Below are 27,116 nucleotides of genomic sequence, written 5' to 3' on the forward strand. Positions count from 1 at the left end.
TCTCCATTCCTATAGCTTTATAAAATGGGAAGTTGTGACCACTTTAACTTTGCTATTCATCATTATGTAGGGTCTTGAAAGTTGGTAAACAATTTGTCAGTATCTGCCAAACACTTTATTAGTTCCACCAGAGGGCCAGCAGGGGGCAGCAAGCCACCGCTAAACAGTGAGCTTTGCACCAAAACTCACCCTGGAGGAGTCAAGCACAGGCTTGCTACTCCCAGTGATGTACGCACAGCACCTGCAGGAAAACAAGAGCATTTTTCCCTCAAGACTGAGCTAAGATATGATTGCAGCTTCTGGAAGACTTGGGCAGTTTCCACATGTAGGTAAAGATGCTGAACATGACCCTGATGGCTTAAGAAAAAATATTTTTCTTGTCCATGATGTTTCTCATTTTTAGAAAACATTTCCTGGGGCAGCACTGTGGCATAGCGTTACCGGTAAAGCCACCACTTGCAGTGCCGGCATCCAGTATAGGCATCGGTTTGTGTTCTGGCTGCTCAAGTTTCGATTCAGCTTTCTGCTATGGCCTGGGAAGGCAGTAGAACATGGCCCAAGTCCTTAGGTCCCTGCAACCGTGTGGGAGACCTGGAATAGGTTCTGGCTTCTGGCTTCAGATTGGTGTGGCTCCAGCTGTTGCAGTCATCTGGGAAGCGAACCAGTGGATGGAAGACCTCTCTCTCAAACTCTCTCTGCCTCCTCTCTGTGACTCTCCCTTTCAAATAAACAAATTTAAAAAAAAAATTTCATTTGAAAACAGATACTGATTAAGAGACAGAGGAACACACACACTCACAGAGAGAGAGACAGAGACTGAGGGAGAGAGATTGTCTTTGCATCTGCTGGGACTGGCCAGGGCAGTCAGAAGCCAGAATCTTATTCTGAATCCACCACGCTGGCAACAGAGAGATAACTATTGAGCTTGCTGCTCACCTGCTTGTGTATGAACAGGAAGCTGGATCAGAATCAGTACTGGGACTTGAACCCAGGTACCATAACATGGAATGTGGGTCTTTTCACTACCATGCCAAATGCTTTTTCCCTCAATGTTTATCTCATTTTCTGAAATGCTTCCAGGTGAGTTATTCTGTGTTTCTTCATATAAAGTTTAAGGAAGAGTCATGTATCCATTATTGAGTGTTTTAATGGGATGGAGCTATATCATGCTGTGATATTTCTACAGATTCAAGAGGGCTTGGGGAAGAAATCCCAACATAGATTCAGAGAGTGGCAGACAAAAACAGTGTGAAAATATACATAGTGTATCCGAACATTGCAATACGGACTTGGTGGTCCTGCATTGAAGCCTGAGGGGAAAAGAAGAATCTGACCTCCTGCATTCCTGCTTTCATTAATTCTATATCATTCTCTTCTACACAACTTCAATGTAGTTGTAAATGTCTTCTAAAGCAGAGGTGTTAAAACTCACGTTATGCTCGGTTTAGATATATTATTTGTACCCAAACCACAATCTATTATTTTCTTACTTTCCTGAATTTATTAAAAGCAAACTTTCAAATAATATATTTAAAATAATACTGAGTGTATCTCATTTACATTTGTGAGAATCTCCCTGTTTTATTGACAATTTTTTCAAAGAAAAATCAGTTTTCCCTCTTCTAAGTAGAGAAAGAGACTTGTGAGGGAAAATACCTCAACAAAGTTAGCTGGGCTGGAATTTGGCACAACAATTAAGCTGTCACTTGGGACACCCACATTTAGCTACAAGAATGCCTAGGACAGAGTCCTGGCTCTTCTAATCCCATCATCTTGCTAATGTTTGCCCTTGGAGGCTAAGCCACTCAGGTCCATGCCAGCCATGAGGGAGACCTGGAATGAGTTCTTGGATCCTGGCTTTGGCCTCACTCAGCCCCAGACATTCTGGGCATTTGGGGAGTGAAACATCAGATGGATCATCTCCTCTGTCTTCTCAGTCTCTCTGGCATTCTAGTAGAAAGTTAATTTAACAAACTAAGGGAATGGGATTTAGCATAGTGATTGGAGCACTGCTTGAGATGCCTACATTCTATGTCAGCATGCCTGGGTTTCAAGCACCATCTCTGCTCCTATGCAGAATAATCCCCCCAAACTCATTGGCAATGTTGATATAGAACCCCCTAACCAGGACCTGCCCCATGGCATAGCGGATAAAAATCACTGCCTGCAGTGCTGCCATACTATATGGGCACCACTTTGAGTCCCAGCTACTCCACTTCTGATCCAGCTCTCTGCTTTGGCCTGGGAAAGCAGTGGAAAATGCCCTAGGTCTTTGGGCCCCTGCACCCACATGGGAGACCCAGAAGAAGCTCCTGGTTTCAGATCAGTGCAGCTTCAGCCATTGCAGCCAATTAGAGAGTGAACCAGCAGATGGAAGACCTCTCTCTCTCTCTCTTACTCTCTCCCTCTCCTTCTCTGCCTCTCCTTCTCTCTCTGTGTAATTCTGAGTCTCAAAGAAATAAATAAATCTTTAAAACAGAAACAAAAAATAAAACAAAAAGAACTCCCTAACCTATATGTGCTTGCACAACACACAGTAAGCCAATCACTGACACTGAGTGATGGTAGTTTGAGGTGTTTATGGCAAAGTCCAAAGTAAGGAGATGAGAACTTTTCACTTAATTTCAGGGCTCCCCAAGAAGTTAGAGGTAAATGTTTTTATAGATTAAAATTGGGGCTGACAGGTGCATGTTGAGCTTTGTCCAAGATCCCAATTGTTCAGTGGTGCTTGTGATCTTCCTTTTATTGGTGGCGATGACATGTTCTTTAGGGAATTTTTATGATGTACCGGTGAGCTTAATTTGTCTGGGGTTTATGTGTAAGTGGTAGTTATTTACTTCCCAGACTTGGATTTTTCTTACCTGATCTGAAACTCCCCTAAATAATCCTTTCCAGACAATTTTGGCTAGCAGGGTTTTATCTATTGCAGAAACAAATGACTTCTTTTGTCCAGTGATTACTAGCTTGTCAGGCCAGCTGTATCACTCCCTTTTTTTAAAAAAAGATTTATTTATTTACTTCAGAGGCAGAGTTTACAGACAGGGAGGGAGAGAGATAGAGAGAGAGAGATAGAGAGAGAGAGAGAGAGAGAGAGTCTTCCATCAGTTGGTTCATTCCCCAAATGGCCACAATGGACAGAGCTGAGCTGATCTGAAGCCAGGTGCCAGGAAATTCTTTCCACATGGATGTAGAGGCCTAAAGACATGGGCCATCTTCTGCTGCTTTCCAAAGCCATTAGCAGGGAGCTGGATCAAAAGTGGAGCAGCTGGGACTAGAACCATCCATATGTGATGCTGGCACTGCAGGTAGAGGCTTAGCCTACCATGCCACAGCATTGGTCCCAAATTTTTTTGATACCATACAGGCAAGAAAGCTTTGGGCAAAGAGACACAGACAAGAGGCTGAGCCTTGATTTTTTATTATGGAAGTTTTGGTTTAATTGCCCCAATTTCTTGTTATTCCTCAAACCTCAGAGAAAAGGAACAATGACTGTCTGACTGGGGTATTGTAAGAATGAAAGGAGACAAAGTTTTAGGTATTTCTTTTATTAGTTATTTATTTACATAATAGTGAAGTTAACAGAGAAAGAAAGAGAGACAGTGTTTTTTCATTGCTGATTCACTTCTCAGATGGTTGCATAATCCAGGGATTGATCATGACGAAGCTAGGAGCTTCTTCAGGGTGTTCCACATGAGTGGTAGGGGAACAAGTACTTGAGTCACCTTCTGCTGCTTTTGCAAGGCCATTAGCATGGAGCTGGATCAGAAGTGGAGCAGCTGTGACTCTAACCAGCATCCATATGGGATACTGAGTAGAAGTTGGCAGTTTTACCTGATACACTACAACACCAGCCCCTGTAGGCGTTGCTTCAGATAAAGTTTCTAGTCTTGGGTTTAGCTGTAGAGATCCTCTGCATTATGAGAAGGATTGCACAGCCAGTTTCTGTGCAGCTTTTTTTTTAGATTTATTTATTTATTTGAAAGGCAGAGTTACAGAGAGGCAGAGGCAGAGAGAAGTCTTCCATCTGCTGGTTATCTGCCCAGATGGCTTCAATGGCAGAAGCTGAGCTGGTTCAAAGCCAGGAGCCTTGGAGCTTCTTCCAGGTCTCACACAGGTGTAGGAGCCCATGTACTTGGGCCATCTTCCACTCTTCTCCCAGGCCATAGCAGAGAGTAGATTAGAAGTGGAGCAGCTAGGACTTGAACCAGTGCCCATATGGGATGCTGGCACTGTGGCATAGCAGGTAAAGCCATTGTCTACAGTGCCAGCATCTCATATGGGCACTGGTTCAAGCTCCAACTGCTCCACTTCCAATTCAGCTCTCTACTATGGCCTGGGAAAGCAGAAGAAGATGGCCCAAGTCCTGGGGCCCTGTACCTGCTCAGGATACCCAGAAGAAGTTCTTGGCTCCTGATTTGGATTGGCCCAGCTCCAGCCATTGTGGCCATTAGGGGAGTGAAACAATGGATGGAAGATCTCTCTCTCTCTCTCTCTCTCTCTCTCTCTCCCTCTCTCTCTCTCTCCTTTTCAAATAAATAAGTAAATAAATAAATCTTTTTTAAAAAGATTTAGCCTGCTACAGGTTTATTGAATTTCAAGTCCCATTTGCAGTTGCCGTAGCAAGGTCAGACCCATGGGCTTTCTATGACATGGAATGGGTGTTCCCCCCTCTACTAAAGGGACATTGGTCAGATCTAGCTGTTCAATATCATAAAATTATTCACATATATGTGTCCCAGAGCGGTCTCATGGCAAGGTGACTGGATTAAACATTATAGCTTCAAAGTAACATTTTGGTTATCAAATACTATGGCTTAATATTTCCCAGAGAGCCCAAAATGAGTCAGTAACCTTTGCTCCAGGAGTGGAAGCACACACAGTGAGTTGTATGTATTGTGCTGGGTTGGCCAAAAGTGAGCTACTCTGCGTCCTGCAGTACACAAGTGACTGTTATTCTGAGACATATCAGCCAACCTCACGTGGCAATGCCCAGATCAATCTTACAGCATCGGTAATTTTATTTTTCCAAAGTTTGAATTAGTGCTCTGCATCCTAATCCCAGCTTCTCAGGAACAACAATGTCAAAGAACTTCCTCAGAAGTTCACTGTGGGTGCTGTACAAAATTTCTAGCATTAGGTATGAGAACACTAAGTATCACATCAAGGTAGCATCTCCCCTTCAAAATGGAAGCCCTCTCCAGAGGATATAGTTCTGACAGAATGTTCTGTTATAGTTACTATCAAACAATAATTCATTAAAAATCCCTTCCTTTATAACCATCCTGCTTCATCGAACCTGATTTAGGATTGACACTAATGACTCATTGCATCTTGATTTTTGTTTCCTCTTTGTGACCAAAATCCATTTCTGAAAATGCAGCTGATCATGTTCCAATTTTTCCAGGTTTTATTTGACCTGGTTTTTGACCCAGACCCATGTAAGAGAGAAACATTTGATGAGAAGGGGTCAGTGTGAGCACATTTTTAGCCAACTTTGAGCAACAATGAGGGTTTAGAAGGAGTGGTCTTCAGGCTAGTTTTACTTGCAGTCCATTAATAAACTTAGCTATATTTGTTATGTAGCCAGAATTCACTATCTCAAAGTGCCAGGCCAGGAGTATTATGCTGGGAATTATACTTCTGAAAAATTCTGCCAGGCAAGAGGTATAAAGCTCAAAAGAAAAATACATAACAATGCTGGCCCTGTGGAGTAGTGGGTAAAGGTGCTGCCTGCAATGCTGGTATCTCATATAGACACTGGTTCATGTCCTGGCTGCTTCACTTCTGATCCAGTTCTTTGCTATGGCCTGGGAAGATGCAGAAGATGGCCCACGTCCTTGGGACCCTGCACCCACATGGGAGACCTGGAAGAATCTCCTGGTTCCTGGCTTTGGATTGGCACAGTTCCAGCCATTACAGCCAACTGGGGAGTGAACCAGTGGATGGAAGACCTTGCTCGCTCTCTCTGCCTCTCCTTCTCTCTCTATGTAACTCAGACATACCAAGAAATAAATATTTTAAAAAAGAAAAACATGTAACAAAACCAAAGAAGATAACAAATTGTGTTGTCATCCTAAACAATGAACAGAGTTAAAAGTTAATAGCAGAATATTATACTATAATTGACATTATATAAGGAAACTAGAAATGTTGATTAATCATACATTAATAAGCCCCATAAAACATTTTTTAAAAAAGGATTTATTTATTTATTTGAAAAGCAGAGTGACATAGAGGCAAAGGCAGAGAGAAAGTCTTCCATCCACTAGTTCATTCCCCAAATAATTGTAACAGCCAGAGATGGGCCAATCCAAAGCCAGGAGCCTTGGAGCTTCTTCCAGTTCTCCCCTGTGGGTGCAGGGACCCAAGCACAGGGGCCATCTTCCACTGCTGTCCCAGGCCATAGCAGAGCTGGATCAAAAGTAGAGCTGCTGAGACTTGAACCAGTGCCTGAATGGGATGCTAGCACTGTAGGCAATGGGCTTGGAGATGTGAGCTAATGCTGGGCTGATGAGAAAGAGGGAGAGTTTGGGCTAGATTTCAGGGTCCTTTGAGATAACAGTGTGAGCTGGGAGAGGTTCAGGCTGAGACTGGACTCTGAAGCTGAGCAGCTGACATATGGGGAGGTAGCTTGAGAGGAGGAGTGAGAGAGATCTCGGGCTGACAGCAGGAGTCTTCTGATAGTAATGTGTCCAAAAGTCAAGGCAGGACAGGCCTGGTTAAAGTAGGGTGGCGCTGTATTGGCAAGGCCGAAAAACAGGGGCCTGCTTGTTGCTATGTAAGAGGTCATCATGGATCCAAGGCTTTTGTCCTTGCTCCATCACTGTGTATGATAAAGTCAGAACAAAGCATGCTTTGATGAAGGTGATTTCTGGTAGAAATTCTACAATAAAAATCTATCCAATCACAATCTGCTGTCCCTCTGTCAGAGCCTCATTCACGTTGTAAGTCAGAGGAGCATAAAGGGAAAGACATGGGGTCAGGAGACCGGTTCATCTTCCCAGGGCTGTCCCTGTCACATCAACCCCTAAAAGTGTTGTTGCTATGGCAACTCTCCAACCTTGAAGCTGGTGCTTCAAACTTCCTCTGACTGCAGGTTACCATGTATCCCCTGGCCTCAGCAGGCACTCCAGATGCAGATTTGGTCCATGCGTACTGAAGTGGTGGCCAGGCAGAGGCAGGGCTAGCTCGAACGCCTGCCTATCACCCATTCTTTGTGTGTCAACAGCTGGAGCCAGCACCATGAGACCACAAATATCTTCACGCCTTCTGTGCCCTGCCTACCCTGTTGGCAAATGTGCAGTGAGGCCAGCCTCTGAGGCTTCTGCTATATCCTGGACAAATGGGTTCTAGTGGGGTGGGGCTTTTTCTCCTCACATGGTTTTGAAAGTGCAAAGATAGTGCTTGCCCACCTCTAGTCTTAGGGGATTTGTCATTTTTTTTGGAAGCATATACTATGGAGGTTGGCAGCTGGGTACTTCTGAGCTGTGAAAGGGATTATTTATTTATTTATTTATTTTGCTTTTTTTAAAAAAATATTTAATTTATTTGAAAGACAGTTACAGAGAGGGGTAGAAACAGAGAGAGAGGTCTTCCATCCAATGGTTCACTCCCCAGATGGCCTCAATGGCTGGAGTTGTACCAGCTGGAGCTGCACTGATCTGAAGCCAGGAGCCAAGAGCTTCTTCCAGGTCTCCCCCATGGGTGCAGGAGCCCAAGGACTTGGGCTATCTTCTACTGCTTTCCCAGGCCATAGCAGAGAGCTGGATCAGAAGAGGAGCAGCTGGGACTCAAATCAGTGCCCATATGGGATGCCGGTGCTTCAGCCCAGAACTTTAAGCTGCTGTACCACAGCACCAGCTCCTATTTATTTTGATTTTTAAGAAGGACTCTTAGGTTGAGTGTGACCAAAATCCCCTGCCTCAATTTTCTCATATTGCAGTACACCCATAGGTGAGTATTGACTCATGAGTCTTCTATTTAGTTGACACCTCAAGATTCTGTTCATTCAATAAGTCATTATCATCTGCCCTCTGTGGGTATGTGGGAGATCTGGTGGCAGGAGAGTTTAATGCAAAAAAGAAAATATCCACCTGCAGCTCCGGTACTCCAAGTTCTAGCCCCAGTTGGGGCACCGGATTCTGCCTTGGTTGCTCCTCTTCCAGTCCAGCTCTCTGTTGTGGCCCAGGAGTGCAGTGGAGGATGGTCCAAGTGCTTGGGCCCTACACCCACATGGGAGACCAGGAGGAAGCACCTGGCTCCTGGCTTTGGATCGGCACAGCTCACCATCCGTAGCGGTCATTTAAGAGGTGAACCAACAGAAGGAAGACCTGTCTCTGCCTCTCTCTCTCTCTCTCACTCTCTAACTCTGCCTGTCAAATAAAAAAAGGAAAAAGAAAAGAAAAGAAAAGAGAAGAGAAGAGAAGAGAAGAGAAGAGAAGAGAAGAGAAGAGGAGAGGAGAGGAGAGGAGAGGAGAGGAGAGGAGAGGAGAGGAGAGGAAAGGAAAGGAAAGGAAAGGAAAGGAAAGGAAAGAAAAGAAAAGAAAAGAAAAGAAAAGAAAAGAAAAGAAAAGAAAAGAAAAGAAAAGAAAAGAAAAGAAAAAAAGAGCCTTCCCATGAATGAGGAAACCTCAGGGTAAAACAATTCTGGCCTCAAATGGAGGACCTCCCACAGTCCCTCTGGTCAACCACAGCCAGAGGTGAGTTTCTCTTTCTTGTTATGCCTCTCTACAGACATGAGCACCAGGATAGAAGCTAGGACATCTCAGCCTGGTACAGGTTAATGACAGTTTGACAGCCTCCAGTCAGTCAGGATCCATGCTCTGGCCCCAGCTTCAGTTACCAAGCATCTGCTTATCACCTGCCTATTTTCTTTTCAGACAACTGTCATTTCTGGGCTCTCATCCCTCTGAGATTTGACCTTAGTCCAGTTGTTCTTACCTGACGTGGACATGAAATCCACAAATGATGTAGGTGATTCTGTTGTGCACCTACACCTTTTATCACACTGTTTTGTAATTGTCTATGTCCTTGTCACCTGTCCCCCAGGACTGAAGTGTCTTTAGGGTAAGCACTATATTCACATCATTCATGTTGTATCAACTATACCCAGGAGGGTACCGGGCATAATGCAGACAAGTCATCCTGTCTCCCTTCCTCCTCTGATCCTTATGCCCCTAGTGTTAGATGCTCTTGGTTCTCTCCTCCTCCTCCACACCTCCCTCTGCACACTGCTGCCACATTTAGACCCCCACACACCATGCTCCTCTACCCCCTCTGACCCTATATGCTCTCCAGTTCCAGTGGCTCCAAACAAAGATATAGCAAGGGAGTGAGGCTTAGTTGTACCCATAAAGCCAAGCTCCTGTGCTCCATTATCACTAGATGAATTGTGGATGTTGGCCTTGAATGTGTTGATTCTGCTCAGTTCTGATGGCCCCATGACAACTCAGAGCATGGTAGTCTCCCAGAAATCAAAATGCCTGCCTGCACATTACATCCAGCTAGGGGCCACAGAGCTCTGCATCACTGTTCTTGGAGCCCTTTCCACTTAGTCACAGTTCACACCGACTGCTTTCTTCTTCTCTTTGTGCCCACTCACGCCTGCCAGAGGAGCCAGTTTATGAACCAGTTTAAGAGCCATGATGCAGAGCCAGTGGCAGGACACCTCACTTGGACTTTATAATGCATATTTTGACTATTCTGGGAATGTTTTTACTTATGTCCTGCTCATTGTACTTTGAGTACCTGAGATTGCTGGATGCATGAACTGTGACTTAGTGAGGTGTTCCAAATTCAGCTATGAATTATGTAATTTTGAATTTCATTTTTATTTAGGTTGTTCGTATAGCCACTGATTATGTCTTCTAGTTTCTTTTCTTTAAAAATAGTTTCTCATCAGCATTTTTTTAGATTTTATTTATTTATTTGAAAGGCAGAACTTCAGAGAGGCAGAGGGAGAGAGAGAGAGAGAAAGAGAGAGAAAATCTTTGATGTTTTGGTTCACTCCCCAGATGGCTGCAATGGCCAGAGCTAAGCTGATCTGAAGCCAGGAGTCAGGAGCTTCTTCTGGATCTCCAATGTGGGTTCAGGGGCTCAAGGACTTGGGCCATCTTCTTCTGCTTTCCCAGGTCACAGCAGAGAGCTGGATCAGAAGTGGAGAAGCTGGGACTTAAACTGGTTCCCATATGGGATGCTGGCACTGCAGGCAGAAGCTTTACCCACTACAGCACAGCGCTGACCCCATGTCTTCTAATTTCTAAGTAACTGCATCATAGTGAGGACCATTGTATATGGTAGCAGTTTACATAATAGGCTTGATGATTTACATAGGGCTTATACATAACATTTACCCATGAGATTGTGTTCTAGATTTATGCCAACTTTGTAAGTTGATTGGAGGTAGCCTTTTGTTACTGATGAACATTAATGTAGTAAGAACATCTTGTCCTTTAAAAATAAAATCCAAATTAAGATTTACACATGAGTTTCATCTGCCTTCATCCACCATATTAAAGCATTGAACTCCCGTTGATTCTACATGTAGATCTCAATGTAATATTTGCCTTTTCTTCATTCTCACTGCCACAGTACCTCTGCGTGGATCCTACTAAATTATCTTTAATAGACTAATTTACCCCCTGTCTTTTATTTTCCTTACCTTTGTGTGCAAAGCCTTTTGTGATTCAGCCCAGTCTCTCTGCTTCTATCTGGTTGTTCAGTGTCTCTTATTTCAATTCCTAGGGAAATCAAGTGGCTGGTAATTCTTTCCACACACAACACAGAAGATTGCTCAATAAACACTTATTAAATAAATGAATGGAATGCCTTCCATAGCAAGGGCAAACATTTGACCTGTTGGCCTGGATGGTTCCTGTTTATACACTTCAACCCTAATTGTGACAGTCTCCAAATAGATTCCTATTTCCTTGTCTCCCCTACTAGGCAGTTCTTGGGGGTCACAACTCTTATTTGCTTGTTTCTATATCCTCATTTATTCATTGAACTAAGAGACTTACTCTGTCCAGATGCTGAGTTAATTTCAAGGCAAACATGTTTCTTGTCCCCATGACATTTTCAATTTGGCAAGAAAGAGCAGTCTACCCAAAGAATATTGCCTGACAGTAAATAGTGCGAAAGCAATGGATAAGTATTTAAGCATTCCTAATCCAGCAACAACTCTAATCCCATGAACTAGAATTGACAGAAGCAATCATAAACATAGACCTCCATGTCATCTAGTTATCCATTTGCATTTCTACTTAAACATTTTAAAAATCATATGTATACCTAAGATTGCATAATATATATGCTATCTTGATATTAAACATAAGAAAAAATGAAAATGACAATGGAATAATAGCAATTTTGAATTGTCTTCCTTTTTAGACAAGTTAGAATCCTATGTTCTCTACAGTGTAGATTATTGTTGTAGGTACTCTTGCTCTCTCTCACTTTTTTTTTTAAAGATTTATTTATTTATTTGAAAGTCAGAGCTACACAGAGAGAAGGAGAGAGAGAGAGATCTTTTATCTGCTGGTTCACTCCCCAACTGGCTGTAATGACTGGAGCTGTGCCCATCTGAAGTCAGGAGCCAGGAGTTTCTTCCAGGTCTCCCACATGGGTGCAGGGAGCCAAGGACTTGGGCCATCTTCTACTGCTTTCTCAGATCATAGCAGAGAGCTGGGTCCAAAGTGGAGCAGCTGGGACTCAAACCAGCACCCACATGGGATGCCAGCACTGCAGGAGGCAGCTTTACTTGCTTCACCATGGCACCAGCCTCCCTCTCTCTCACTTTTTTCCCCCAGATGACAAATCTGGGGTTTTAGAAACTGAGCCCCAAGACAAAAGAATTTAGTTAGCCTTTAACCTAGACATTTTAATGATATTCCCATGGGCAAGTTCTAACCTCTTTGAACCTCAGTTTCCCCTTTGTGAACTCCTGATTATACTGTCTCCAGAATTAATCCAAGGTATAAATGCTATGAGGTAAGGCATTCAGTCCCTTAATCTTGCTCCTAGAAGATACTTAGCAATGTTAGTTCAGTATCCAGTTCCCTTCTTTGTTTCTATGCTTGAGGAATTAAAAGATGGTGTAAAATGATTTGAGAAGAACTATAAACATCAATAAGACACAAATAAAATTGTATTATCAAATCTGCATGTTAAACTCTACCCTCTACACCTCTGCTAAAAGGTATAATTGCTTTCATAATAATTTATTATGTGAGAGAAGTTTCCAGGAACAATGCAACCCATAAGATGTTTCTGGAAGAAGACAGAGGTTATGAAGGAGCCAGGATTTGGGATCAGTTACAAAAGAGAGTGCCATGCTTTAAGATTTGATTCAGGAAAGAACACCAACTCCAACTGATCCTTGAGATTTTGGGGTGGGAAGGAAAAGAGGGGATGTGAACAGAGCGGATGCCCCCTTTTGGCAGTATTTCTCCATCCACTCCACACTGAAGCCCTTGGGGATCGCCCACAGGTCTCTAGAAATGTGCCACCTGGACTCCATTTCCCAGAGTCACCAGGTGCCCTGACGTATTCTGCGTTCCAATTGCCTGTGCGTGTGGACGTGGGAGTACCTGCTCCTGCGTACGTGCATGTCGGTGCCTGCTCTCTGGTGCAGAGTTGAGAACAGAGCAAGTTCATTCATGGGGAGTCAGCCTGAGAGGCCACGCTGCTCCTTCTCCCACATTCACTGTGGCTCTTGCCCTGCACGTACAATCTCAGGAAGTCTGCGGAGACACCCTGAGCTGCCACCTGCTGCTTCTGTGCCTCTTCAGCTGCCGCCTGTGGGTCCCACATGCCAGGGACTTTTTCTGTCCCACACTCTCTGCTTTGCTCCCTGAGTGTCCTGAAGCAGGGGGATGGGCTCCCGGGACTTTCAGGCAAGTATGGAGAACAGAAGGGGCACAGATGTGAGTGTGGGAGAGGGATGGGTGAGAGGGCGGGTGGCGGCTCCACCACGTGGCTCACTTCTCAGTGATTCTGGTGGGTTCCCGGGGCAGGGTCAGGGCTGGGACCTGGGCTCTCTTGTCTCCCACCGCCACTGCCCAGCCTCCCAGTGCCCGGCCGGCCCCCGTGTTACCTTGCTCAAATTTTCCTCAATGTGCTTTATGTGGTGGTTACGAAACAGAGAGCACCGGTCAGGACAACTGCACAAGCAGGGCGGATGAGAGGGCGGGGAAGGAAGGCCGTGAGGCTGCCAGTTCACTCTTTAAATAAGCCCGGCTCCCACTTCGGGTGGGTCACAGAATGCCTTCTGGCTGCTGCTTCTGCGGGGTGGGGCTCAGTGGCCTTCAGAGGAGTGCGGGAGGCAGCAGGGGTGGGAAGGAGGGTCAGAATAGGAGCTGCTCCATGGCCCCCATTCTGCACCTCATCGGGCATTGGATTCCCCATGGACACACCTGGCAGCGGTGGCCCTGCTGCTGAGCTTTTCGCCAGAGGGAGCAGTGTGAAGGGTGAGCAGTAACTTTGCGGGTTGATCCTTCTTCCGTGTTTAGTTAACAGACTTTTCAATCTGGAGTTTGAGGCCACAGAATCTTAGCTGATGACTTAATTGCTGCTTTTCAATTTCTGTCATCAGCCCTTCTTCCTTCTCCTGTTAGGAAGGATGTCAACTGCTATTGCCTGCCGCTGACCCCTTTACAAAGTGAGAGCGAACTGTGCAGTCAACAACTGGAGCTATTTTAGTCTGGATTTGCATGAAGTGGAGAACTATAAACACAAATACAGAAAAGTAGCACTTTCTCTGCCCAGTTCTGCAGTCACCCAGTGCTCCAGCAGGCTGATTATGTTACAGTCCATACTTTTTTTAAAAAAGATTTATTTATTTATCTGAAAGTCAGAGATACAGAGGGGCAGAGGCAGAGAGAGAGGGAGAGGTCTTCCATCTGCTGGTTCATTCCCCAAATGCCTGCAATGGTCAGAGCTGGGCTGACCTGAAGCCAGGAGCCAGGAGCCAGGAGCCAGGAGCTTCTTCTGGGTCTCCCACTGGGTCCAGGGCCCAAGGACCTGGGCCATCATCTACTGCTTTCCCAGGCCATAGCAGAGAGCTAGATTGAAGTGGGGTAGCTGGGACTTAGAAAAAATTCCCCCCTCCCTTTGAAAACAATCCACCTGGCATGGCCCATATGGGATGCGGGCACTGAAGGGGGCAGCTTTACTCACTCTGCCATAGCCCTGGACCCCACACTGAATTAACTAAGAAGTCCAGATACTTGTCTTATTTTGGGTTCTGTGTTTAACCCATGACATTTTTGACATAGGACGATATTAGTTCTACATTTTCATAAAGACTGTGGTCTGTGGAAGCATCTATACAAGTTGTTAATGGGAGGAGGGGTCAAAAAGAAGAGGGGAAAGAAAAAAAGTTCACCTCTCCCCCCACAGAGATGTAGAGTAGATATGACCTTGAAAACTATTGCTGAGTGAGTTTCAGTGTAATGCAGTTTTCACATGAATAACTGAGTGATTCCAGTGTCCTGATAGAATGTCATTGTCACCAGATTACCAGTTTATGAAACTCATTAGCATAATGAGGCCATCTAGGAAGTGAACACAGAAAGTGATTTCTGGATAGAGGGTGTTAGGGTGACAGCATTTCTCCTCTCAGCCCCAGTGTGTTGTTTTTGACCTTTTCTCCAGTGCCCTCCCTATCACAGTGCTTGTGAACGGACCAGCATTTTCGTGCTTCCGGTGGGAAGCAGCTCTTGTAACAAGTGTAAGACCACTTTCTGAGCAACTGTATTGTTTACCTGTTAATACGACTTGGAAAAAGCTGAGAACAGGATGCTTAGACTCATCAGGCTAACTGGCTGTCCTTGGCACATCCTTCCCCTCATGGCTATAGGTTTCTGGCAAGTTTTATAAAATGTGTAAGAGAGAAATATTTTGTATGAGATACATAAGCTGGTAATGAAGTAACACCTGGACAGTAGGGACTCCATTTTGGAGCACCAGAGACTCCCATCTTGAGAAAGCACCCACCCCCCAACCATGAGATTCTGGTCTGAAACTATGATCTAAAGCACCATGCATTTGTGTCCCTTCCTCCTTCTTTCCTTCAATGCTGGAGCAGCCTTAACAGAGTTAAACTGGGTAGCACTGGTCATTTTGGCTTTGGGTGCTTGAAAGCAAGAGGAATTGTTTTTTCTGCAGAAAGGGATTGAGGAGGCACTAGACAAAGTCAGAAGTAGCTTTCTTGGCTCCATCGTATGTCAAATTGAGTCAGAATATTTGTGGTCAGTTTTCTTTAAACAGAAAGGCAGAATGAGAGAGGGGCTTTTTTTATTTGTTCTCCTTAATTTTAATCTATTTTCTATTTTTTTAAAAAGTTTTTTTTTTATTTGAGAGGTAGAGTTATCAGCAGAGAGAGAGAGAGAAAGGTCTTCCATCTGCTGGTTCACTCCCCAGTTGGCTGCAATGTTCGGAGCTTTGCTGATCTGAAGCCAGGGGCCAGGAGCTTCTCCTGGATCTCCCACATGGGTGCATGGGCCCAAGGACTTGGGCTATCTTCTACTACTTTCCCAGGCCACAGCTGAGAGCTGGATTGGAAGAGGAGCAACCGGGACTAGAACCAGCGCCCATATGTGATGCCAGCGCAGAAGGTGGAGGATTAACCTACTGTGCCACAGTGCTGACCCCTCTTTTTTTTATTCTAAGAGAGAGATCTTCATCTTCTGGTTCACTCCCCAAATAGCCACAACAGCCTCTGCTGTGGTAGACTGAGGCCAGGAGCCAGTAGTCAGATCTCCTACTTGGGTGTAGGGGCCCAAGTACTTGATCCCAGACCATTGGCAGGGAGCTGGATGTGAAATGGAGCCACCAGGACTGGTACCTATATGGGATGCCAGTATTACAAGGGATGTTTTCAACTAGCTGCACCATAGTGTGGACCCCTTTCTAAAACTTTTTAAAAGAAATTTATTTATTTGTGGCCAGCGCCGTGGTTCAACAGGCTAATCCTCCACCTAGCGGAGCCAGCACACTGGGTTCTAGTCCTGGTCGGGGTGCCGGATTCTGTCCCTGTTGCCCCTCTTCCAGGCCAGCTCTCTGCTGTGGCCAGGGATTGCAGTGCAGGATGGTCCAGGTGCTTGGGCCATGTACCCCATGGGAGACCAGGAGAAGCACCTGGCTTCTGCCTTCGGATCAGTGTGGTGCACCGACTGCAGCACGCTGGCCACAGCAGCCATTGGAGGGTGAACCAATGGCAAAAGGAAGACCCTTCTCTGTCTCTCTCTCTCACTGTCCACTCTGTTAAAAAAAAAAAAAGAAATTTATTTATTTGATAGGCAGAGTTAGAGGAAAAGATAAACACACACACACACACACACACACACGCAGATATCAATCTTCCATCTACTGGTTCACATCCTCAGTGGCTACAACAGCCAGCGCTGGACTGGATCAAAGCAGGAGCCAGGAGATTCATCCACGTTTCCCATGAAGAAGCAGTGACGCAAGCACTTGGGCTATCCTCTGATACTTTCTCAGGCACCTTACCAGGGAGCTGGATGAGAAGTAGGGTAGCTGCGACATGAACCACAGCCCATGTGTCAGTGTCACAGGCAGTGGCTTTACATATTATGCCTCAATACTGGCCCCATGTATGCTGGAAACATATTTAAGGGTTATTAGAAGGCCAGTTGATTGCCATCAGATGCCATTCAGGCCTGTCCTACAGAACCATTTTGAAATAAGTAACATTTCTCACATGATTGAATGTCAGTCTACAAGACTGCTTCCAAAGGGAGAGAGCTTCAGGGGCAAAGGGGGCAGTGGTGTAGAAAGGGAGTAGGAGTGAAGGAGGAGGGAGGAGGTGGAGGTCAGTAGAGAGGTTGGGAAGTACTCAAAAGCAAAAAGTAATAGGACGCAGGTCATTTGTGCAGATTGCCAAAATTAACCATGTATATTATAGCTTTTTAAAATTCAGAGTTAATTTCTGACATAATTTCTGATATAGTTAACTCATTTCTGTTTTTTCATATGATAATGTTTATAAGCAGTAGAGAATGGGCGTAATGAAATGCAAAACCATACTCCTGTATAAGAAATTTGTATTAGATGCCAGCACCACAGGCAGTGTTATTTCCTATGAAATTATTCCCAGTTTCCTGATTAACATTCTCTGTTGGTTGAAGAGGATGGCAGGTTGGGAGACCAGGGAAAGAGTGAGCACCTGCTTTCTGTTCAGTTGTGCCGAGCAGCAGGGAAACTATCAGGGAAGTTTGTGAGCAGGAAAAGTGAGGTTGGAGGGTGAGAGAAGGCAGTGTAGAAGGTAAGTAGAGAGGAAATAATTGCAGAACATATTCACAGATTAATTTGGCAAAAGCCAAGTGTGATCAGAGACCTAAAAAGAGGGAAAGAAAAGTTGAAGACAGAGAGCAGAAGAAATGGGAAATTGGAAGCATCGGAAGGGATTTTGACTCTGATCACACACACTTTTGGAAGGTGTGGGGAAACAGGCCCTTGCACTCATTTTGGCAGGAGAATAACACAGTACTCTCTTTGGAGGATAATTTAGCAGATCAAAGTTCTTTAAATGTAAATGTCCTTTGCTAGGATTCAACTGCAAATTTATCTAACATATATTTGGTCAAATACATAAAGACCAAGTCAGGTCTTTGTAGTATTGTTGAAGATGGGAATAAATCAGAAGCAACCTAAATGTATATTGACAGAGAAGTGGTAAAATGCATTATGCTATATCTGTACAGTCAAATACTAAATATGTAATAGGTCTGAAAAATGGTGTAGGGACAGAGTACCTATGTAAAACAAGGTACAGAAAAAATGCCCCTTTGTAAAAAAAAGGACACATGCATATGTATCTCTTTATAAAGTGCTATTTACTCATTGTCATTTCATTCAGAAGGCAGAGAGACAGGCAAGGAGAGCTGTTCCATCTCTCCCTGTGAATCTGCTGATTTGCTCCCCAAGTGGCTGCAATGGCTGGGGCTGAGCCAGGCCAAATCCAAGAGCCAGGAGCCAGGGGCCAGGGGCCAGGAGCCAAGAGCTTCCACCAGGTCATCTTTCACTGTTTTCCCAGGCACATAAACAGGGATTTGGATCAGAAGTGGAGCAGCTGGGACACAAACTAGTGCCCATAAGTGATGTCAGCATTCAAGGTGGTGGTTTAACCCATTTATGCCACAATGCCAGCCCTCTGCACAAATATCTTTATGAAGGCACTTCAAAAAGTTCATGAGAAATAGAATTAAAGATGACATTATTTTGGTGCAAAACTTGTAATTCATTCACCTCTTTTCATAATACACACTACACAAATGGTTTTGAAACCTTCTTGTATGCATGGACTTTGGAATTAGTTACAAGGGCCGACATTGTGGTGCAGCAGGTAAAGCTGTCACCTGCTGTGCCCATTGGGCACTTGTTTAAGTCCCAGCTGCTCCACTTCTGATCCAGCTCTCTGCTATGACCCAGGAAAGCAGTGGAAGACGGCACAAGTCCTTGGACCTCTGCCCATATGGGAGACCTGAAGAAGCTCCTGGCTTTGGATCTGCTCAGCTCTAGCCATTGTGGCCATCTGGGGAGTGAACCAACAGATGGAAGACCTCACTTTCACTCTCACTCTCTCTGTCTCTGTCTCTCTGTAACTCTGCTTTTCAAATAAATAAAAATAAAAATTTAAAAAGAAATTAATTACAGCAAATCAGACTTAATCATTTGATTACATTTTCATGATACTTTAAAGTACTCTTGTATATATGCATATAGAAATCTCAGAAGATAATGTAGGAAATAGTTAAGAGTAGTTTGTTCTGGGAAATATGACTAGTATAGAATGCAGGGAGTCATGCTTTCATTTTATACTCTTCTGCAGTCTTTAATAGCTAATATGTGTGTTGTTATGAAGATGTACTTTTAAAGGTAGAGAGAGAGAGAGAGGGAGAAGTTGAGGGAGTGAAGGAGAGAGAGAGCTTCCATCTACTGTTTTCTTCCAGAAATGGCTTCAATATCTAGGGTGGGCTAGGATAAAGCCAGAGACCAGGAATCCCATGTGGGTCTCCCACATAGGTGATAGGGATCAATGTGGTGGAACGAGAAGGTCATGCCAAGATGGCCACTGGCAACAGAAACTGCCTGGCAACAGGCCATGATTGGATGGCTTCGGAAACCACATGACAACAGAGCCTGACTGACAACAGGCTGTGATTGGATGGTTTCAGAAACTGCCTGGCAACAGAGCCTGGCTGGCAACAGGCTGTGATAGGATGGCTTTGGAAACTGCCTGGCAACAGGCTGTGATTGGTTAGGGCATAGACCGCCCCTTGACTGGATTGGCTGCCTTACTATATAAGCAGCTGTAGCAACTGCTTGCCTCAGGCCTGCTTTCACCGACTCCCGGGGTCTGTGTGGTGACTCTGCACCTCTTTCCCCCACCACCCTCTTCCTCTCAGAAATGAATCCACAGCAACAGGGATCTAGGCACTTGGGTCACTGTCTGTCCTTCCAGGTGCATTACCAGGAAACTGGATTATCAGGGAGCTGGAACAGAAGAGCAGGCAGGACTCATATCAGGCTTTCTGTTATGGGATACTGGTATTCTAAGCAACAGCTCAACCTACAGAATCACAATGCCACCCCATGTATTATTTTTATAATTAAAATGTCTAGATTTTGATTTTAAAATGATAATTTGTGGTTACTAAGACAGAAAAAGTATATTATGCAATAACTGAGGAATTGAAAATGAAAAAGACTTTAGTTAATGATATGTCCATATCAGGGCCAGTGTTGTGGCACTATGGGTTACGCCACCTCTACATGCAAGCAATCCCACCTGCATGTTGGTTGCAGTCTCAGCTGCTCCACTTCCAGTCCAGCTCCCTGCTCATGAAGTGGAAAAACTAAGGTAGATAGATAGTTCATGAGCTGAAAGCCATACCTCCTCCACCCCCAGGTAATCCTATTACTCACATGTCAAGCAGACTATGTAACCACTGCCCTTTTGGAAGCTCATAAGAAGCTTGGTGAAGGGGACTGCATGCTTGCTCTCTCTCCCCTCGTGGACACAGAAGAGGCTGGTATGGGAGTCTGTCTTTCCCCTTCCTGCCACACTCTGCTTTAATAAAGACTATTTATTCCTATGTATTCTCACTATAAATAAGCCTCATCATGCTGCATGTTGTATTTGTGCCTGAACTTAGAATTCTTCTTTAAGTAAAAGGCAAGAACATGAAATTGAAGTTTGAGCCTAAGCTAACCCACAACACTAATGCACCTGGGAAAGCAGCCCAAGTGCTTGTGTCTCTGCCATCCGTGTGGGAACTCAGATGGAGTTCCAGGCTCTTGGCTTTGGCTTATGATTGGACAAGAACATAAGCGTCAGTCATTTTAGGTTCTTGTTACCCCTGCCTTCTTTCAAGAGACCAGTTCAGTCTCACATCCTATATTGTTCCCACCTCACCCCATACATTCTTCTCCAGGTTTGGAAGCCCTTGAAAAACTTGGAAAACCTATATGAAGAAGCTCATCTCCACCTACTATTCCCCACCTCTACCCTAACCCACCTAAGATATAATAAGGCCCTGGTTGCTGGTGTCTGGGACTTCAGCCACATGTTTGGTCTTTGTGCACACTGGCAGCTGGTCAACTTCTGCAAGTTCGTTTTCTTTGAATAAATTCAGTCTGACTGTGAGTTCGTATCATCTCCTTCCGTGTGGTGTGTCATGTGAGGGGGGAGTGAGGGAATGGCAACTGGCCCCAATCAGCCACTCCCATATCTTTTGGTAAGAGCTGTGCATGTTAACTTTTCTCCAGACTTTCTTCTCCTTTCTGAACTCTTTTCCCTTTTTACTGTCTCTGCCCCCCCCACCTTCTCTTTCCCACCATGTCCTTTTCCCTTCTGACTCAGATGGCCCTGAGAGATGCTCTCCAGATCACTTTCTCATCTGCTTGCACTTTCTCATTTCTCAATGCATTCACAGAGCTTTTGCCAGATCTCATCACTGCAGGCCACAGCGAACCTAATTCTCAACCCCCTGGCTTGGTAAGAGAGGTCTCTGCCACCTCAAGCATATTGGGGCGATGCTCATGAGGCTTCTTCCTCCCTTTAGGGCCTGGGTATTTGGTTGGGCCAGTTCATGCCCCTCTTAGGGCCTGGCATGTTTAGTCAGTTTCCTGCTCTTGGGGGAAATGCTTATCTGTAACAGCTTAAAACGGACACCGGTCCGAGCTTGGGGATTCTCGTGGTCTCCTCTTAGAGAACTCAGAACTTAGGTTCGCATTTGGGGTGACTCTTTCCTGTGAAAGGACCTTCTTCCCTCAGGCCATATTTTGCTTAATTCATGGGTTCTAAATCTCAATTCCCCTCTAGCCTGCCTCTTTTTTTTTTTTCAAGATTTTATTTATTGGCCAGTGCCATGGCTCACTTGGCTAATCCTCTGCCTACAGCACTGGCACCCCGGGTTTCTAGTCCCTGATGGGGCATTTGTTCTGTCCCAGTTGCTCCTCTTCCAGTCCAGCTCTCTGCTGTGGCCTGGGAAGGCAGTGGAGGATGGCCCAAGTGCTTGGGCCCTGCAACTGCATAGGAGTCCAGGAGGAAGCACCTGGCTCCTGGCTTCAGATCAGCACAGCGCACCAGCTGTAGTGGCCATTTAGGGGGGTGAACCAACGGAAGGAAGACCTTTCTCTGTGTCTCTCTCTCTCTCGCACTGTCTAACTCTGCCTCTCAAAAAAGAAAAAAAAGGTTTTACTTATTTTATTTGAGAGTATTGGGCATTGCCTAAAATCTCCATCCCAATATGGTGCCTAATGGATGTTTGAGGGGTGTGTCTGTGGCTGCTGCCATTAAGCTACATATGATCATCAGACCACTGGCAGGGATAGGTCTGCTTTAGTTCCAGACACATGGACAGTGCATGATCTCTATACTTTGCTTAAGGTGCCCCTGTGTGTGGTCCACCCATGCCTGCATGACCTTTTCACTGATTGGTTCCCCTACTGTGCATGTCTTTTGTAAGCTTTATAAGCCTGCACACTTCCTCAGTAAAGTGGTTCCTGCTTCGACAGAACTCATGGGTGCTTGTGGTGTGTTCACCTGTCGACTTTACCCTTCCCGTTCGCCTTTTTGGGGAGGGCTTGTGCTGCCCCTGCTGGTCAGGGGCTAGCATCAGGCTTGAGACCCCAACATGAGAGTTATAATTACAGACAGAGAGAGGGAGAGACAGAGAAAGGTCTTCCTTCCATTGGTTCACTCCCCAAATGGCCGCAATGGCCGGAGCTCTGCTGATCGGAAGCCAGAAGCCAGGAACCTCTTCCTGGTCTCCCACATGGATTCAGGGACCCAAGGACTTGGGCCATCTTCTGCTCCTTTCCCAGGACATAGCAGACAGCTGGATTGGAAGTGGAGCAGCCAGGACACGAACCAGTACCCACCTGGGATGCTGGCACTGCAGGTGGAGGCTTTATTCCCTATGCCACAGCAGTGGCCCATAAGGACTTCTTTAACTAGCTACTTCCTATCCTTCTATGAGTCCTAAAATCCTAAAACCTAACATAATGCAGCCACATCTCGCACTGCTACTCTATATCACATCTAGATTCTCTCCCACATGAAGACAAAAATCTCTGTTCCAGCCATCTCCAGTGATATATTTGGCAGTGCTGGCAAAGAAATCTCAAGAACTGTGGCAAGTCCTGAGCAACTTCACTTGAAAGAATGCCCCATGCCTAGCCTTCTTCTATCTTTTCCCCTGCCTTGTCTAGCGGCAGCCAAAATCTCTTCGCTAATACTTCATGGAGACAAAGTCTTGCCTGTTATTTTAACCTGGCCACCTTGGAATTTCTCATGACCTCCACCAAGTGGGCCACCAAGTCCTTTGTAAAGTCCTGGTAGGATTTCAGGAATTCCACACCCATGAAGCCCTCTATCCAGCAATATTCCACACAAGGGGTGGAAAGGAAATAAAGGGCCCCTCCCATGGAAACATTACCCTGGGAGATAGCTCTCCTAACCCATGTGGAATAATGCTCGAACCAACTGGCTCACTGGGTTCATTACTATTTCCAGGCATAACTCTCTCTGCACAGTAGCACTTCATTCTGTCACCTATTACATTGTCCTCATTGGGAATCTCTTCAACAAGAAGGTGCCCATCTGCTCTGATGAATGTCCTCCTTCATGAAATTGAATGTGATGTTGAACAATCACTAGTGAGTAACTCATCTGTGGCACCCAGGCCACTGGGCACAGTCAACCTTGGGGTCGTGGAGCTGCCTGAAGATGTAGTTGTTTCAGACAGTTCCAAGTAGCTGATGGTTGACCAGACATTATTAGCCCAAGGTGTTTTCTGGATGAAAAACTAGGCTCAAATTCAGTTTAAAATCCAAAAAGATGTCTTTGGTAAATAATGATCTCATGCATGAAGTTTTGGTTCAGTTGTAAAATTCAACTGGATATTGGGTTTGAAGGAATTTCTGTCTTGAATCTAGGAAGATTATTTAAAGAATTATTTATTTGAAAGAGTTACAGAGGTACAGCCAGAGAGAGAGATTGCCCATTCCACTGGTTTACTCCCCAAATGACCGCAATGGCCAGAGCTGATCTGATCTGATCCCAAGCCAGGAACCAGGAGCTTTTTACAGATCTCCATGGGTGCAGAGGCCCAAGGACATGGGCCATCTTCCACTGCTTTCCCAGGCCATAACAGAGAGCTAGATCAGAAGTGGAGCAGCCGGGACTTGAACCATCACCCATATGGGATGCTGGTGCCACAGGCTGGGACTTTAACCCACTGCACCACAGTGCTGGCCCCTATTTTGTAATCTCTGATTTACAGTCTATAAAATAATTTAAATTTGTTAACAAATATATTTTTACAAATGTTCATATATGAAAAATTATTCAAGACCGCTTGAGATTAAGGTTGAAATTTACTATATTCTTTTATTTAGAAAATCTCTTAATTTGGAGATTTTTTAAAGGATCAATTCAAAATGTAACTCAAGGAAATCAGCAGAACTATTTGGTGATAGTCTTAATTGCTAATTCTGAAATAGATTAAAAGCATCTCCTTTTAATAGTTTTTTGTTTAATTGGTGACTCTGTCAGTTTTCTACCAACTCCAGTAAGCTCTCTTTTCTTCTCTATTTCTCTGTTAAAATTGCTTCAAATTATGAGATGATTCTGTGTGCTAACTCATTTAAGGTTTTACTTATCCATTTTAGAGAAAGACCAAAGAGATCAATTGTTTAAAAACACCTGAGTCTTTATTAATAAGAGTTGTGGTTTGATTATATGCTCATTTTAAAGCATTTGAGGGATCACTTTTGAACAATGATCAAGTCTGGCCTATATTACATTAAGATGTTAAGGGATCCCCACCCCCTCGAGCCGCCGTTGCAATGACGCTCCCTACGGCCTGCAGTCGGCGAGCCGCCGCGGGTTGAAGACACGGTGCTGGACCGCACCGGAGGAGCTCTAGACCAAATGGGTGGCCCGCCAGGATGCCAGTATCCTTAAGTGCTCAAGACCAGAGAGAGGAAACAAAACAGTCGGGAACCGGTGGGGGAGGGAGGGAATTAGCAGAAGGTGTCATGGCGGCCGCGCTCTATGGTCACGTGTCCCGAAAGCCCGCCTTTGAACTTCCGGTCACGTGCCCTCAGAACCCTCGCAGCCAGCGATGGAGGCGAGACCCCCCAGTAACAGAGGCGGTGGCGACGGCTGCGGCCACTGGGTTTCCACCTCTTCCCAGCAGCAGCTCTAAGAAGCGCAGCGGAACTCGACCTGACCCAACACAGCTACTTACTCCCTGCTCAGGGTTGTGGCTTCCACCTGCACCGTCTAACCATCATGGCAACTTCCTCTGAAGAAGTATTGCTGATTGTAAAGAAGGTGCGACAGAAGAAACAGGATGGAGCTCTGTACCTCATGGCAGAAAGAATTGCTTGGGCACCTGAAGGCAAAGATAGGTTTACAATCAGTCATATGTATGCGGACATTAAATGCCAGAAAATCAGTCCAGAAGGAAAAGCTAAAATTCAGCTTCAGCTGGTCCTGCATGCAGGGGACACAACAAGCTTCCATTTTTCCAATGAAAGCACAGCAGTGAAAGAGCGTGATGCAGTAAAGGACCTTCTTCAGCAGCTGCTGCCCAAATTTAAGAGGAAAGCAAATAAAGAACTGGAAGAGAAAAACAGAATGCTGCAAGAAGATCCTGTTTTGTTTCAGCTCTATAAAGACCTGGTTGTGAGTCAAGTGATCAGTGCTGAGGAATTCTGGGCCAATCGCTTAAATGTGAACACAACAGATAGTTCTTCCACATCCAACCATAAGCAGGACATTGGCATTTCTGCAGCATTTCTGGCTGATGTCCGGCCCCAAACAGATGGCTGTAATGGTTTGAGATACAGTTTAACTTCTGATATCATTGAGTCCATTTTTAGGACTTACCCAGCAGTAAAAATGAAATATGCAGAAAATGTTCCTCACAACATGACAGAAAAGGAATTCTGGACGCGGTTTTTCCAGTCCCATTATTTTCATAGGGACAGGCTGAATACAGGGTCAAAGGATCTCTTTGCAGAATGTGCCAAAATAGATGAAAAAGGATTAAAAACAATGGTTTCATTAGGAGTAAAGAACCCACTACTGGATTTGACAGCTTTAGAGGATAAGCCATTAGATGAGGGCTATGGCATTTCCTCCGTGCCGTCTACTTCCAATTCTAAGTCCATAAAGGAGAATAGTAATGCTGCCATCATCAAGCGGTTCAACCATCACAGTGCCATGGTTCTGGCAGCAGGTCTCAGGAAACAAGAAGCACAAAATGGTGAGCCCAGCAGCATTGATGGAAATTCCAGAGATGCCGACTGCTTTCAGCCAGCAGTCTAAAGGGCAAAGTTACAAGAATCCATTGAATATGAAGACTTGGGAAAAAATAATTCTGTAAAAACAATTGCACTAAACCTTAAGAAGTCCGATAGGTATTATCATGGTCCGACTCCAATCCAGTCACTACAGTATGCAACAAGTCAGGACATTATTAATTCTTTTCAAAGTATTAGGCAAGAAATGGAAGCTTATACACCTAGGTTAACTCAGGTTCTCTCAAGTGGTGCTGCCAGTTGTACCATTACAGCATTGTCACCCGGAGGAGCACTTATGCAAGGAGGGACACAGCAAGCCATAAACCAGATGGTGCCAAATGATATTCAGTCTGAATTGAAACACTTGTATGTGGCTGTTGGAGAACTTCTGCGGCATTTCTGGTCCTGTTTTCCTGTTAATACACCATTCCTAGAAGAAAAGGTAATAAAAATGAAAAGTAATTTGGAACGATTCCAGGTTACAAAGCTCTGCCCATTCCAAGAAAAAATTCGGAGACAGTATTTAAGCACAAATTTGGTGAGCCACATAGAAGAGATGCTGCAGACAGCCTACAACAAGCTCCACACGTGGCAGTCTCGGCGTCTAATGAAGAAAACGTGAGGAGTCCATGGCTGTCACATGTGATGTGAGATCGAAGAGAAATGTGACCTGCAGTGACTCTGGAAACCTGGCCTAGTAAACATGCAGATGACCACACAGAGTGACAAGAAACACCTGCACTCTGCCGACTCCCAGAGCTGATGCTATTGTACTTGCACATGGGGAGCTGACAAGAAGAAAGGGACTGATTCAACTAAATGCTGGGGAGGTAAATTAAGGCAGAACCAAAATGAGCTAGGTTGCTAATATATATATATGTATGTATGTATGTGTACATATATATGTGTACATATATATATTTTAAAAGACTGTTTACTGCAGTTACTCAGGAACTGCTTTTGATTCACATTAAACTGCTTTCAGAAATTTAAAAATACTTTTTTAAAGGGTGCATTGATAAAATCTGAGGTTTTTTTTGAAAAAAAAAAAAAAGGTGTTAAGGGGATCCTATTTCTACCAGACATTTTAAGCCTTCTTGGCATCTTTGCAGGCATTCAAAAATAAAGTTCCAAATTCTTTGGACTTTGATATTTCCAGTTGGGCCCCTGGAAATGTCAAAGGATATTTCTTTCATCTTGTAGAGACATCAACTAATTAGGCTAATTGGGTTATATTAAAGGTAGTGTCAAGATGTGAAATGGTACTAAATGTTATG

General features: G+C 44.7%; 1 protein-coding gene and 1 pseudogene across 2 annotated transcripts in view; both read left to right on the top strand.

Annotated features, from left to right (window-relative positions):
• LOC103345782 (uncharacterized) overlaps positions 1–27,116 on the top strand; it is a 145,186-nt gene that overhangs the window by 34,132 nt on the left and 83,938 nt on the right. The gene's annotated exons all lie outside the window — the stretch shown is intronic.
• LOC100346349 (general transcription factor IIH subunit 1 pseudogene) lies at positions 24,595–26,832 on the top strand (annotated as a pseudogene). Its single transcript, XR_016226376.1, has one exon. The product of XR_016226376.1 is annotated as a general transcription factor IIH subunit 1 pseudogene (transcript).

This window comes from Oryctolagus cuniculus, chromosome 19 (assembly GCF_051225735.1).
Source record: "Oryctolagus cuniculus isolate XC-2025 breed Fujian yellow rabbit chromosome 19, ASM5122573v1, whole genome shotgun sequence".
Classification (NCBI taxonomy): Eukaryota; Metazoa; Chordata; class Mammalia; order Lagomorpha; family Leporidae; genus Oryctolagus; species Oryctolagus cuniculus.